We start from the raw sequence: 17000 nt of genomic DNA on the forward strand, positions 1-17000 counted from the left end.
AGAATCGCAGAATGATTGAGGTCAGGAGGAACCTTTAAAGATCACCTAGTCTAACCTGCTCAATTAGGGTCACCTACAGCAGGTTGCCCAGGACCCTGCCCATATGGCTTTTGAGTATCTCCAAGGATGGAGACTCCACAACCTCTCTGGGCAACCTGTTCCAGTGCTCTGTCACCCTCACAGTAAAGTTTCCCCTCATGTTCAGATGGAACTTGCCATGTTTCAATTTGTGCCCGTCGCCTCTCATCCTAATGCTTTGCACCACTGAGAAGAGTCTGGCCCCATCCTCTTTACACCCTCCCTTAAGATACTTACACAAACTGACAAGATTCCCCCCCCCCCCCCGCCCCAGTCTTCTCTTCTCCAGACTGAGCAGGCCCAGCTCTCTCAGCCTTTCCTCATACGAGAGATGCTCTAGTCCCTCAATCATCTTAGTAGCCTTTTGCTGGACCTGCTCTAGTAGCTCCATGTCTCCCTCATGTTGGAGGGCCCAGAAGTGGACATGATATTCCAGATGCAGCCTCACCAGGGCTGAGTAGAGGGGGAGGATCACCTCCCTCAACCTGCTGACGACAATCCTCCTAACACACCCCAGGATACTATTGGCCTTGTTTGCAACAAGGGCACACTGCTGGCTCATGGTCAACTTGTTGTCCACCAGCACTCCCAGGTCCCTCTCTGCAGAGCTGCTTTCCAGCAGGTCAGTCCCCAGCCTGTGCTGATGCCTGGTGTTATTCCTCCTTAGGTGCAGCACTGTGCACTTCATGGATGAATAGAGTAGGTGAAGGACTCTTCAGGGTCCCTTCTATCCTAGGGAATATTTACTTGCCAAAGCAGTCCCTCTAATGTCTCTCTTCCAGAGAGCATAAATCATAGAGTCAGTTTTCCACTGGCCTTTTGCAATCTGTGGACTTCATGACACTTTTCTGGAGCTCAGAAAGTGATGAGCAGAAATTAATTCTATTACTAGAGATCCACCTGCTGAATAGTTCAAGCAAGCTTCAGTGGAGTTTCCGGGTTTGCGAGGAAGCAGAGTTCATGTGGACCAGCTTGGGTAGGAAAGGGAGCGTATCCCCGAATCCATGTCATCCCCTCTGAAATCTGCCCACTCTGAACACCCCAACTACCCCCATTGTTCAAGAGCAGAAGGAAGAATATGTACACAACCGTGTGTATACAAGTGTGCTTGGGAAAGAAAAAAAAAAATCAATGTTAAGGTAGCAAGTAACCTGAAAAGGATCTCTTAAATTATTTTTTAAAGTATAATTATAATTCCAAGGTGAACTGAATCTTAGTCTAAAACCCAAGGCCAAAAGAGGTCTTGAGATGGACTAAAACAAGCAAGCACACAGCACTTCCTTGCACTCTTTCCTTCCTCTCTTTCTGGGAAAGATTTTATCATCTCCCATCTGTGTTAGGCTAGTATTAACCTTTAACATGCAGATCGACAGCAAATATACCATGAGATGGTTCCTGTTACAGAGCACCTTGGGATTTGATTGGAAAATCCAAGCATACTGTTTTGCTCCAAATTTTGGTAAAGGTAACATAGGGGAAATTAGGAAAATATCTGTAATTCTGCACTTTCCCTGCAAACAAAAAAAGTCACAGAAGTCAACAAGATCGACAATAAAACTGTGGCTTGGAGGTGAAAATTATAATTCAATTTTCACTAATACTAGCAAATACCTTGACTCAAAGGGGGAAGCCCATTCCATCCCATATTGAATACTGCAGAACCTGCAGATGCAGAGTGCTAATAAAGGGTGTGCACACTCCTGCACATGGGAGAGGGGAGGGCAATGGTCACGTTCTCTCAGTCTCACCATCTCCACAGCATTTACTCTGTTGCTGTTCTGCGTGCTGTCTCTTTTTCTTTTTTCCCCTGCTAGAGACTAAACAGCATATTTAGTGCAAAATCCTTCCATATTTAAGGAGACTTTGCTAATTGAATAAACTGATTATTTTAAGGGCATTTACCCATCCATTCAAAAGCCATTCACCCTGTCCCAAAAAAAAATTCCTATTGGTGTCGGGAGTCGTCCTCAGGGATATACCACTATAAGCCTCTCAGCATTGCGCTGCCAATGTCTTTGTTCTTGACCTGACCTAAAAAAGCGCTCTCTTTATGAGTCACAGAGGATTTATTTTCTGCCTTAGCTTAGCCCCAGCTTCTTTTAGGCAGAAAATGACAGTTTTGCTCAGTTGTGTCAAATGACCCGCACTTTTTATGATGTGGGTGATTGTCTACCAGGATCTATGCTGAAGCCACCAGTGTAATTGAGTTTAGGAGTACAACTGCCTGGAAATATTCACTATAAATGTCGCTTTTGTGCATAGCAGCAGATTTTTAGAGTTCCTTCCTAATTCTGTAGAGGAATTTAAACATAAAAGTGCAGTTTATCAGGATATTTTACATGATACTCCTTTTATGTGTATAATGAAGTATTTAATTTGTGAATCAGATGCTTAGCTAGCGTAAGCCACAGCAGTCCCTATGAAACGTACAGATCTCTGTTAATTTACACCAGCTGAGGATTTGGTGATTTGAAACTCTCCTCTCCCCACTTTTACATGTTTATAATTTGTCCCTGAAATCAGCTCAGCACAAAACCCCACAGTCTATACCCAGTTCTCTAACTTGGAAGAGACTTCTGTATGTTGGCAGGAAGATATATTTTATAATATGGCCATTAAAACTGATCACTATGTGTCTATGGCTTATGGAAAACTGAAAATATGTTTCAGAATAGTGTTGACTTGGATTAAAAAAACTTGTCCAGAGAGAAGGCATAAGCACTAAGTATCTACCTCTACAAGTTCAAATTAGTTACTGAAGAATCACCTCTCCAAGGTTGCCTGAGGGGACTCTTTTCCTTAAAGTGATTCCTCTTTGCAGCCTGAGGACAGGCTACAGTCCTGTTTCAGGACATGGGCCCCTGGTTGGAAAGACCCCTCCAAACCCTCCGGACAGTGCACAGCAGGTCTGATGCTGTATAGTGTTTAAGTTTTTTGAAGATGCCCTTTCTTGGATTTGCTGAGTATCTTCGTTTCTATTCTCTGAATTCTTGCTCTGAAAATTCTAATTAACAGCTCCTTGCAAAGTACTATGGGCAACTCTCAATAAATTTAACCCTAATCTTGTAGTATTGTAGTAGACAATTTTAACTATTTTTTCCCTTAAAAAGCTCTATCAGACTCAAGAGCTTCTAGTGGCAAAGAAAAGCGTGAAAGTAAGACAGAAAAACATCTTAAAATGTTCCAAAACCAGAAGAGTAGAAGAACTGAAGTATATTATTTTTAAATCCCCATGATTTTTAAGCCAACTCACAATTTGAAACGGCTGGGCAATTAATTGTGTGGAAACAACAAAATAAAGTTTTTCCATAACTAGCAGAGATCAGACTCACATCAAGGTTTCTGAGGGCATGTGTTCTGTACACTAAGCAAACACTACAGCGCCAATCCTTCTTCCTCCTCTTTCAACCCTCACATTGGTTTTACATCCTGACATTTAAAAATAAAACGTAAATGTTAAATTTTGCCTGTTTACATACAGAGGCCATTTACTCAACCATTCATGGTAAAAGCACACCATTACCATTTGAAATGTTAAAATCACTTTCCAAGTCATACCCCATGGGAGTTAAGTTTCGTACAGTAAATGGGTTCCTCACTGATTGCTAATTTCACTTCCAAAAATATATGCGTGATAAGGGGAGGACCAGAAAAGGGAACCTCCAGGGTAACGAGGGGCTTGGAGCTTCACTCCTGCGGAAGCAGACACAAAACTAAGTCCTCATCAGCCGCGTCTCCACCGAAAGGCGAAAAAGCAGAGTTCAGCAGGATGAGACTTGTGGTGCGCGCATCCTCCGCCCACGCTGCTGGCTAACAGCCCATCGTGGCCCATCGTCCCTGCTGCCAGAGGCCCCAGCAGCCGGTCGCAGGCTGCGGGCTGGGGGCGGCACGCAGGGCCCCGCGCTCCCCGGCCGGTGCTGCCAGCGCCAGCCAGAGCTCCAGCCGCCGCCGAGGAGCCGAGCGTGGCGGGGCTGCCGCCCTGGGGTGTGCTCGGGAGCTCTGCCTAAATCCACACTTCAGCACGGGCTTGTGCATAAACAACAGTGAGGATGAACAAGCTGGGACCTGCGCGTAGGCGCAGATCTACATTTAAGCAGCGGTGCAGCCTGCTGAAGACAGCTCAAGAATTCGGTGTCTGGCAGCAAGGGGCGTGCAGTGATGCACAGGGAAGCTACTGACTCAAAAAATACCTGAGCCCATGGCCTCACTGAAGTCACCAGAAGCTCTGGATTTGAAGTTGTTTCTGTCCCAGTCCGCACAGGACTTTTTTAGAAGTGCAGACCAGCGAAGCCCACAAGCTTCCCTCAAACTGGCACAGGTAAAACACCGCTCTAACCACACCTCCTCAGTTCTGCGTGGCAGCTACCCCTGTGTTCACAGGGGCCAGCAGTCCCGATGGATGGTATTGACTTCTAAGAGTAGCTCCATAGACTTCTTGGACTTAAGTCGCCCCTGTGCCCAGATGTAAAAGCAAACATGGCTCTTTGTGAGTCATGTTTGCCAAACCGGGCTCCAAGCAGCTGTCTGCCTCCTCATTTTGTCCTCGCAGACCCCTCGTGTGTACATGCTGTGTCAGACATCATCTAGTCTATTTGCATTTCTACAAAAACACAGAAAATCTTTGTTTGTTGGATACATTTTGCTTAATTTGATATATACCAAAAGTTTTCAATGTCAGCTGTTAGATATATTTACTACCCCTTCACGAAAAAGTTCATGAGTACCTGTGAGACACTGCTTTCTTGTAGATTTGTGCACTAAGGATCTGATGTCTGATAACCTAGGCTTAAAGTAAACCTTCCTTAACTAACAACACCAGAAACAACTTCCAACAAGAGCTTCTAGGAGCTATGCAATTCACTGTGCAAGGATTCATTTTTATCTCTACATTATACCATTGATGTGCCAAATAGGAGCAGAATTGTCTGCATTGATAGAAAAACATGCTCTACCCTTCGTACACTAGCTATTTGCTTTATTTTTCTTCCTGCTCTCTGGGCAGATAAAGGGCATGATATTAAGCTCTTCTGCCATCTGGTCATACTTTGTTGGATGCTATTTAGAATAAAGCAGATGTAGTTTCAAAGTGATTTGACAATGCAGCCTAATAACTAAGCACACTACACATACCTTACTGAAGGCTATTTATTTAGGAGAAAACATTTCACACGTTTGTGTGTTACACAGAAGATGTTTTAATTAGGTTATTGTACTTGCCTGTCATATTGTACCAGCTTTGTCCTGGAAGTAGTCTTATTAAAGAGAAAGACTGTCTTTTCTATGACCAAGGGTTCTGATATTTAGAGAGATTAAACAAAAAGAACAAACTGCCTGAGCATCTCTCTGACATCCTGACACAGCGGCTCCTGCGCCAAGGCTCTCGAGGTGAAGGCTGAGAGAGGCAGAGAAAGGAGTACTCTGCTGCTTCTGCTCCCCAGCCAGCAAGAAGCCCTTTCATAATCAGCAACAGTGAAAGATACTCCGCTCCATCAAAACCGAACACAAGTCATCCCCTGCAGAGCCAACAAGAATTTTCAATTTTCCACCCTTTTAGTACAGGTGCTTTCTAGGAGTGACTTAGAAAAGGGCTGCTCTGTGCTCAGCCATCTGGCCATATCCAAACCCCCAGATACTTTGTCTCAAAGGTTATAAAATGAATAGTTTGAAGGCAAATGAAAAAAACTTCAGGTGCAGCACTCTTCTTTGTGAACTGTAGTGTGACAGGCTGCTCTCTCGCCAATTCAGGGATGGCCTTCATGAATTCTGAAGCGAGTTTCATCCAAGGCCTTCATTTTCCAGGATGGTGCCCACCAAGGGATTGAAGCAGAAAAAATGTGAGGATCTTCGGCACCATTAGCAACTCCATTCTCTGCACACGCATATGCACATACTGCCACAGGAAAAAAAGGTTTTGACTGGAAAAGACATTTTTACTTATACTGAAAACGCAACTTCTTGCAGAAAGTGGTTGTAGCTGTTCCACCTTGTATTAATGCCCTTTTCCTCCGATATTTCTCTTGCATCCCCTGTTCTATTTGTCCCTCGTTAGTTCTACTTTCGCAACTCTCTCCATTTTCTCTTCCACTGTTTTTCTCATTTTTACATCTTTTGCTATTGATTTTCAACCCTAATTACTACCACAACTGTGCATTTTATTTTCTCTCACACAGCAGGTGAAATTTCATCACTGACTACAATGAGTTACACCGATGACAAACACGGTGGACTACAACTGACAACAGATCATTTATCAGCTGCTATAATCAACTTATTTGAAATAAATATAAATGCATGAGAGTGAAACAACCAAAAAAAAAATCATAGAGCAGGTTGATAGTATCTTCCATTCTGAGCTTCATCAGCCCTTTTGGCTTTTATTTTCTATTAGCCAAGCAGAAACAGTACACTACCTCTAAGACTTCTGACCAATCTTGTAGAGATTTGAAAGAAAACACTTAAGCCACCTATTTTCTCATGCTTATACTTTTGTCAGCTCTCAGTTGTGGAATTGGGCTAACTTCTGCTTTCATTTGACCTTTCTAATGAACTTTTCTTCTGAATGATTCCTTTGATCCTTAGGTTGTTGTTTTTTTAAAAAAGTACAGAAAAGGTAGCAAGAATGGCAACGAGGCTGCTTAGAAGTATAGAATAGCTTCCTTCTACAGAGAGAATTAGGATCTTTCAGACTGTAAAAGTGGTAACTGCAACTGGATTAGTTGGAGGGCTCTAAAATGGAGAAAATGCCTGTGAATAAACATTCATTTTTCCTCACACCACAACAATCTTACAGCGTACCCTTTAGCTGGGTAGGAAGCTTAAAATGAACAAAAAGAAGTACTTTTTCACCAGTACCTGATTAAGTTGCGGAAACTCACTGTCACAGACTGTTGTGCAGGTAATGTAAAAGTAGGTTCAAAGACAAAGTCATGGAGCATACCACCACTGGCTGCTCCGAACACGCTGGTTCAGCTCCTGCCTCCACTCAGGGAAACTCCAAAGTGCTGTTTGCAGGGTAGATTGTCTCTATTTATCCTCATTCTTATACTCTTGCCCTAAGTATCAGCTACTAGCTCCTTTTGCAAAAAGAATATAGGACTAAATGGACTTTTAGTTTGACCCAGGTCTCTTCTTGTCTTAACACTAAGACTGCAGGGTTGTCGTTTTCATTTGACATTGTTTGCTGGGGGGGAAAAAAAAAAAAAAAAAAAAAAAAAGATTTTTTTCTGCATTCTGCATATATTCTGCACTGGCCTTACATGATCCAGACCCATCCCCACTGCTGTACCTAGAGTCACTTGCACATGAGTCTGCCTTGTGAATCATGCCTAAAAAGCATACACTACTTGTTATGCACTGAAGCGTACAGATAGAGAAAAAATGTTTTCTTTTTTTACTGTGAGTGGATGCCTCAGTGATTTGCAGAGATCAGGCACACGGCAAATGCATTCTCTCTCTTAATGGTTAGATATCTCCAGAATACAATAATTAAGTTGCTCATTGTTTTCCTACCCACTTGCATAGCTCTACATACAGTAGACATAGTAATGAAAATAAAGAAGTTACGAAAAAGACTTTTGAATTTAAGAGTGACAGAAACATTATATAAAGATCTGATCCCCAAGTCAATAGCATAGATGCATTTGTCTTGGGTGATGAAACCAAGTTTCAAATAACAAAAATGCATTAATTATCTTTAAGTAGTATGTTTACAATAAGATATCATGTACACTTGTAATAAGGTATTTTGTGGCCACATTGCATTAACCTACTTCTCGCACACTTCTTGAATCTCTCCGCCAGGTATGGAGGTGCATCCTCTTTCCCAGTATCATTCAGGATGTTTTGAATTGTAACTATGCTCTGCCTCATCTCAGCAGCTGCCACTTGAGATTGCACAATATATAAATCTCATAATAGAGAATCCAATATAGGAACAAATTCAGTTTAGTCATGCTTAAGATACAACACTTATTCTTTGAGATATCTTGTTCTCCTACAGAAGAAGCTTAAAATCAAACACTTCCTATTTTGGACTCACAATTTAAGAAGCTCTGAAAAGCATCTGCTATCTTTCACAAACACAAGGGACATACAGGAAAGATTTTGAGAAGCTACAAAAGACTATATTTTGTCTCAGACTGGCTTAACAGAAATAAATCCTATTAGCCTAATATGTAGACACATATGCACAGAAAAACACAGCTTTTCTACACAAAACATACATTCTCAGGTGCTGTGCAAGTGACTGCCTGTCTGATAATAAGATAGGCTATGCAGTACCCTTATTTTATGATCTCCATTTATCCTGTGTTTTACACTGCACACTTGTAGACACATGCTTCAATTAGTGTGAAATAAATGGCATAATTCCAGATTCACTAAACCTTGGAGACCTATATTGTCATGCATACACAGCATGCATTTACTACTACATAGGAAGCTGTATCTCTTCACCTCCTCCTTTTTTTTCCCAGAAGAAGCCACTTCTGAAACAAACGGGATAAATAACCCCCAGGTGGTATTACAGCAGATACTTAGAAATCACAGCTAAAATAGACCTCATCTATTTGTAGGCCATGTTACTGAGGTGAGCTGTTATGACTCCAGGTGAAACTTCATCTTCTGCTAACTGAGATCCACCTGAACAGTGAGCAAAGCTGCCCACTATTTGTGCTACATGTTTATGCCAGAAAGAGACTCCCCATTCCCACAGGTTTATGTGGCAGTGGAGAACTGAGACTTTCCAAACTGATCAACACCTTGCAAAGGCACCAAAACATTGTCTAGAAGAGTCAGAGTCACCAGACCAATGTCTAGAAGAACTGGACACCATAGAAAAGCTGTGAAGTTCCTTGGGAAACTCTCCATAGCAGCAAACCCTGCATAGGCCTCACCCAGCCAAGCTTCACTCCAACCCACCTTTTGAATGAGCTTATTCCACTTCTGATCGAGACTGCAGAATCCCTCTACAGTACAATTCTGCTCTGCAGCACCCATGTGCCTATAAATACCCTTGCCGTAACACATACAACACAGACCTACGCAGTGGGACACGGCCTCTTCTGTGTCCGGCAAATGAGGCCAATTACAGCCTCCTCAGCTGGGGGCCGGTTCTGTACTGGACTCTGTGTAGATTAGCGTAGTATCGCTCTGAAAAAATCATGAATTCACTTTGTTAGTTGTAGGCGTGCTAGAGACTTCCCCATACAAGCAGCAGCCCCATTATGGTAACTCCACGGGGCATCCTGCTCACTTGGCCCTCTCAGAGAGAACATAAACAGGGGAAATTTTCTCCAGTCATGCTGAAAGCACTCCTCGGCTGCTGTACCTTAGAGCGGAGCACTTGCAAGGACCTTGATGGCTGATATTTTAGAGCTGCACCATCCTAAATGACAGCTGCAAAAACCAAATGTGAGATCCTCAGGGGCTTCAGTTCTCTAAAAAACTACATACAGCAGCACCCTTTTTTGTCCCATCCCTGGCTCTGCAAAGATGTACCTAGACCCCGCCTACGTCTATGCAGCTGGAGAACTCCATCCTGCAGGAATAATCCACTGCCAGCTGCTGTAAGCTCTAAGCTGACTGGATAACCCAGCCCTGTATAAAATGAAATACTAAAGAAACATGAAGTTTTCAAGCAACTTATTTAAAGCTCACTGAGATGCTGACACTTGCCTCCTTAACAATGGGCTGTGTGTTTAAATATTAAAGTTTGTTTGGTAAGACGTAGTGAGGAAAAAAAGGAGAATGTTAAATAAAGTGATCTCCAGGAGCTGAGTGCTGAACAAATGCTGTGTGTTTTCAATTAAGTGGTAGTTTTACAATTAAAGCCTTTGATTTTCATAAAGCTGTTGCAGCATGTCAGAGGAGCAGGGGGAAGGTCTGGGGGTGGGAAGTCACAGAAGCAGGCACGATACTTCCCCCGGCAGAAGACTGACACTCATGTTTCAGTTGATTCACTGAGCAGAAGCATCTTGCCACAAAAGCCACCCACCTAATGATGACAAAGCACGGCCACCTCAGTCGTGGTGGCATGGTACAGTCAGGCATGACAGCTCACATTTAGGTACAGGGAGCTAATGCTACTACCATGACACCCACACTCTGAGCTTTGCCCACCCTCCTACCAAGTGAAAACACGTCGCTTCAAACCTCAAGGCAAGGAGTATAATAAACTCATATATATTCAAACAGGGGATTTATGTTCCCTTATGGATTGTTAGGAAAATGCTTCCTGACACGCTGTGAAGTGGGTTATGCAAAGAGAAAACACTGACATTTCATATCGAATCAGCAAATCAGGACTTTTTCATTAATGTATCATCTTATTCTTAAAAAAAAAAAATACTAAAATTCAACTGCATGATTAACATTATTCCAAGGAATTCAAGTAACCTGAAGGAAATTGTTTAGCTTTCCTGTTGCTTGCAAAGGATGGAAGAGGTTAGGTTTATTTAGGACAGGATGGCCTTGTCAAATCGTGACATGGGATGATCTTGAGGGAAATGCTAATGCATTAACTCTACCATATTTTATATTATCAGATCTGGCTGCCCAGCCCCCTCCCTGAAGTATGTAAATTGGCAATAAATGATTGGCATTCACAAATGTGCCTCCAAGCAGGTTAGGGATAATTAGTAAAGCATGTAGACACCCTGTCCTAAGAGCCAATTGTGACAAATCCACCAAATAATGAATCTCTATTAATAGTTAATGATGTATGTCAAGAAGAGCTCAGCTCTTCCCCTTTAAGACTCTGCGTTATCCCCTCCTGCTTCGGCTGGCCAGGCCGATCGCCGCCGTTCCCCCCTCGCGCTGGCCTGCTTTGAATCGCAGCCAAGATGAAGTAATTGAAAGCTAGCAGCCTGCCTGCTTCACAAGTCTATCAGGGAACAAGATTCAACAAGCCTCTTCTCAATTTGTAAATATGCTGGAATATAAGTAGTAAAGAGGCTCCAATGTCAAACAAGTTTAAGCATTAGCCGTGTTGCTTTACAAGCACTACAGCAGTACTTAATTCTTTATATAATAAGCCCTATTAACACTGTAAAGTTACTTCATCCCTGTGTTCCTTGCACTGATTTGCTCAGAGATTTTTAGAGAGTAAATTATGTTTCTGTTTTACTAGCCAAAGGATTCAGTCTCTGCAGCAGCAAATATATATTGGTAGTATTGCAGCCATAAACTGCTTGATTTGGATGCTCAGGATCACAAGACATCGTATTTTCAAAGATTACCTTCCTAATTTTATTCTGCATTACCAACTGACAAAAAACATGGTAGTATTAAAGATAATTTGTCCTTCTTATACTTTGTTTCTAATAAGGGAAGTTACCCATGTTGGGCATATACATACCGATTAATGATGACCCACTTCTGGTTTGTTGGCACATATCAAAATACCAATGTAAACCAAACACAAGCCTTTGCCATGTGGAGAGAGACCAAGAGTAATGGTGAGAACTCAGATGACATGACAGTTTAGGGATGAATGTTCTCAGGTCCTCCTGGCTGCAGGAAATGTACTGCCTCTTTATGGCCAAGTATTACTGACAGGCCATGTGCTGTTAGACCAAAAAAACTGACCTGCTGCAAAATTCATCACTGTTGATAGCTTTGCTTCTTTATTCTCTTCACAATTAATCTTATTAGCAGAAAAGTTGAAAGAGTTAAAACCTCTATGCAGAGTGGGCTGTAATCAGAGGTGTTACAAACCTGAACCTAAACATCTTAACCCAAACTTCTGGGAGGTATTGATCCCAACCTAAGACTAGCAGCTTACATGCCTTCCTAATTATTGAGAAATACAGCTGGCAGAGTATCTGGAATACTTGATTCCTTGTAGCCACACAGGAATCATGTCTTTTTTAATTTGATGGTATTGCAAATGTTTAATTTTAAAAGAGGATCCAAGTGATTTACTTTTATCAGTGGAAGACAGATGCAGAGGACTGTGATAAAGAACAACTTCTCATATATCAGATTTTAAGGCGTAATTAATGTGACAAGGTTCATCTTAGAAGCTTTCATGCCTAATGTTTAAAAAGAATAAGAAGCCTATAAAAACCTAAGCAAACACTTCTGATTGTGCTGCTACCTTTGCCAGACAAGGTTAGTGAATCCCATCCTTTATTTGCCTTTCTCTGTTGTCTCTTCAGAGACACATCACTGAAAGACATCGAGCCTTATGGAGCCGTCAGAGGTAAAGAGCAGCCGAGGGTTTGAGAAGTGCCAGAGCATTAATTAGCTCCAAATTCCTGAATCTCCACTGAGCTAATGACAGTTGCTCAATCACAGGATGATGTGGAAAGTGTAATAGTGGCTTTATAGTTAAAGCACTGAACTGGGAGGCAAGAAGTGCAGCTTCCACTCTACCCACCAGCACTTGTGTGCAACCTTGAACAAACCATTAGTTTTCACTGCTCATTTTCTACGTAAAATGGAAATAATTGTGCTCATAGGACTATTCTTAAGCTAACTTCACCTCCGTGTGTGAACCACTTCGGGATCTTCAGGTTAGAGAAACCACTGAACTGTAAAATATCATTTAAAATATGTATTTTACTGGATACGCTTAAAATAAGTATTCCCTGAACCAGTAAGATAGAATTCTGAGTGAGGGGTACTAATTTGAGGTGATTTAACCATTGCCTTGAAATGCAGAAATGTTGTTTGTAAAGGATTTTTCAGTTTAGCAGCTGTAAACAGCAGACTATAAAGCAGCATTTCAAACTGCTTTGTCTAGAATGTGTTATCAGTAAACTATTATGTTTTACAGGACTATTTTGCAACATTTTGCCTCAGGTATACTAGAAGTATGTTTCTGAAAACAGAGCTTCAAATATGTTAAAAGATTATCTGTGTGCATGTATATACTCTTAATTCTACACAAACTTGCACTGCATTTCTGTTTAAACAGAAACAAATATAACTTCAGCAGTGACATTCAATATCTGACTCACTTATCCTCAGTAAAGGTGACACGTTGCAGAAGAACAAAGCACAGAGCTGGTCTGGCTTTGGTTAGCTCCTGTTTAATCAGAAATCGCTACTGGATCTGTGTTTATCCCTAGCATCACTCTCCTAAACAGCAATTCTCCCTAAAGACATCTGCCCAGTTGATCATGGATGCAAACTCTGCAAAGTTTTGATCTGTGTAACACTTATCAGTTTCAGTAAGTTTTCATGTAAGAAAAAGTAAAAGAATATTTATTGTGTTAGATTCAACATGTATGACCCTAAGATCTTTCCTTTCAAACTTTGTCTACTTAAACAGTTTCACTTAGTCTTCATATAGTATCATGCACCACAACTATTGTGCTGGTCTCACAGATTTCTTCTAGGGCCCTTCTACTCACACAAGTGGCAAGCATTTAGCAAACATTTGTTGAAAGCTTCAAATATAATCTGCCTTCTCATTTCATTACAAAACTCAAATTCAGACTCTTAACTTTAAAAAAAAAATGCAGTCTTTGGGCAATCATCAGTTAAACTTTGAATGAACTGGAGCTGAAGGCAGGTCAAAGTCATATAGAAATTCATAGCCTCTGCCTAAGACTAAGCCTCAGCCTGAGCCTGAAGAGGAACAGAATTAAACTTTCTTTAAAATCTGAAGAAACAGTATTATTTTAGTTCAAATTCCCAAAATGAAAGTTTTGCCACATTAGCTCATCTGCATCAAGGGAGGGTGGAGGGAGAGGAAAAACCCAGCAACTCCCACAATAGCAAACTCTTATCTCACATAGCTTTTGTTAGAGAGCTCTCCTGCAGTCTCTTTCCTCTGTTGATCCTCTCTCCCTCTCAAAAGGGGATTGAACCATGCTGAGGAGTATAACAGAAAAAATCTAGCACCCGATTTTAATGAAGTAAAAAAAACTAAAAACACTGCCCAGCAGTTTGACATTACTACATTTCCAGGAATGTGATGGTCTAGTTCCTGGCTCCAAGAGAGTCATACTGCTGACAAAAGTGCTAGTAGTAGACCAAAACCCTAATCAGTGTAAATAAAGGTAAATATGGGTCAATATACAAGCCATAAGGCAACACCAGTATTGTCTTGGTGGAGTCAGAAAGATAGACAAGCTGTATTTTTTTTTCCAAAACTGTTTTCTGAGCCCTATTACACAATGACTTTTCATATGTGCACTTCTACCTGAAAGCAACAAGTCATCAGGCAGGGGCAAGAGGTAGTCTGTGGTGAACTTCTTTAAGGGCTCTCCCCTTTCTGCAGTGGAAAAGCTCTAGAGAAATTTCTCATGCCCTATCATACAACAAAGATTTAAGAAAGCAGCAGAACTTACACCTTTGCAGATGAAGAATTACAAAGCCACCCTGGGACCAGTAAGAGTTGCACACTACTCACAAGGCAGGATAACACTGGGTTAATGTCAAAGACCCCTCAGTAACAAAAGTGCCCTTACTTTGCACATCAGGAGCAGATAGCATCACACATGAGCTCATCATGCCAGGTGACAGCTACAAGCATCCTGGTGTAAAAACCTCCAGCATGAGTTTTTACTTTGAATCCAAGAACAGGAGACAACTGCCAACACCACCTACCTTCTGCAGGTCAGAGAGCAGCACACAGCTGTCTGCAGCACCCAGAGCTCACCAGCTATGGAGCTTTGCCACATCTACCCAGCCACAAAGCCACCTTCTTCCTCTCCCCCCCCCCCCCCCAATAACCCACTCTCCTTTCTAGGCTGCAAGTCTATTTAATCCATCAGCTGGGACTAAGACCTTAGCTGATTCCCAGCACCTGTGCCATCTTTCAGCCTTGGCCAGCTGCTCATCCAAGGCTTTAAAGATGAAGAAACTCTACTACCCTGCTCATCATATAAAAAGAGTGTATGTTTTAATAATAGCCAGTTTTTGATGTACTTGGTTGAGCAGCATGCTTAGAGAACGTACAACCCAAACCATTGGTGAGTGGTTTGCTTTATACCAAAGCAAGCTGAGAAGAGAGAAATGGAAACTGTCAGAAATTACCTGAATCAGGCATACAGCATTATCTTTATGCAATGTGACTTTGTCTCAGACTGAAATAGGGCACAGCTGAATTTGTAAATAGCCTGGTATTCACCCCTCTGTCCTTGTGTAAATTAAAACATGAACCTTTTGAATCACAACAATTCTTGTGTCATCTGCAATCTTTTCTGGAGACTCCATGTGGAGCCACCTTGGCAGGTGACTGAGATCCTCCCAACTCTCTGCTTTAGGTCTTCTACCCTATTATTTTATATCTTCCCTCCCCTCTTAACTCCCCAACAAAATGACACCTGCCTTTGGCCAGATAAACAAAATGAACCACCTACCCCAAACCAATAGTAATATTGTACATGTTATACATCAAACAAGGAATAGCTGGGTTTAATTCATCTTTAAAAGCTCTATGTCATCGCCGATACTAGGGCAATACAATACTACTACACAGTAGTTAAAATCTACTACAGATATAATATACAAACAGAAGGAAGAGCCTAATAAAAAAAAGTTAGGAGAGGTAACTCTTGCAAAATATCAAAATATGATATGCCCACGTGCTCGTAAACTCAGCTAATTTGCATGGACAATGCAAATCCACATGCAAACACACTTCTGCTAACAAGGTGACATTGCTGTTGGAAAGAGATTCCATAGTGTGCTATTGAGCTTTTTTATTTCTATTTTTTTCCATGGATACACACCCAAAAAATTATTTTAAAATCATAAGGGCTGTTATTTTTAAAACAGTGTTTATTAGTAAGGCTTTCCAAAATTAGACACAGACAAGATTGCTGAAGAGTAGTACATAATACTTAATTTAAGAGATTTTTGCCATGCAACATGTTGGAGATGAAAGCAACTAGTAGCCAGTGATGAGATACTATGACAATAAAATAAGAAGATATCCACAGGAAAAATTTTTGTAGATATAGACATGAAGTATCTGCAGAAAAATTCTGCATGATTTGGTGGCGGTTTAAACTAGTTGTTTAACTAAACTAAACTAGGTGGGAAATCTTTCTTTCCTTTGCCAGCTTTTAAAAAGCTCTCCTTTTAGGTGGAAAGTTGCAGTAGTCATTCTGGGGTCAACTGTGACAGCAACCAATCTCAGCCAATGCGATGTTCACTATCAGCTGTTCTTATGATCTACTGGATGTTTTTTGAGTTGAGCATGAATTACAAAACACTACAGTACAAATGTGTGTGTATTTCTTGGAGAACTGACACACTTGATGTTATTATTTGTATTGCTGTCCATGCTCCAGCCATGCTCAAGGCCCCATTTGTGCCTACAAAGGAGAAGGTATCTGCCTCTAGCAGGTTCTGGTCCAGGAGAGTGATTTTGTGGAGAACAATTTTTCTAAGCTTCTTTGCTAAACTTTGTTTATTTTATCGTTATTTCATTTTCCCATCCCACCCATGTCCTGTTTTTGCCACCTGCTGTATCCCATCCAGCATATAATTTATAAGCTTCTGAGATGGAGACAATCTTCACATTACTGTTTTGTAGACAAAGTGGTCCCGGTCCTAGATAGGAACTAAGCTATAATATGATATCAATGATTATATTGCTCATCCTAATTTAAAATTAAACCTAGCAGAATTATAGGCAGGTTATCTGACTGGTGTTGGTAACATTGAGAGCCCTGGGTATTTCCAAATGTGCCCATTTGTATCTGCAGTGTAAACAGTCACTGCCAAGAGCAAATGGTATCTTGTAGCTAGTGAAATGGGGGGCACTGGGAGCTGCTGCTCCTGTTTAAGTCATTTGGAAATTTACCACTGGTACAACCAGGCTGAGATCTCATGCTGGGCTCTAAATGTGAATGACCGACTCTGTGACAGAGGAGAAGCCATGTATCCTTTCTTGCTTTTGTGGGCTCAGTTGCAAAAATAGGTAAAATCAAGACCGTACTGCAGAAGTGACGCTGCCTCAA

This window comes from Dromaius novaehollandiae, chromosome 11 (genome assembly GCF_036370855.1).
Source record: "Dromaius novaehollandiae isolate bDroNov1 chromosome 11, bDroNov1.hap1, whole genome shotgun sequence".
NCBI classification, from domain to species: domain Eukaryota; kingdom Metazoa; phylum Chordata; class Aves; order Casuariiformes; family Dromaiidae; genus Dromaius; species Dromaius novaehollandiae.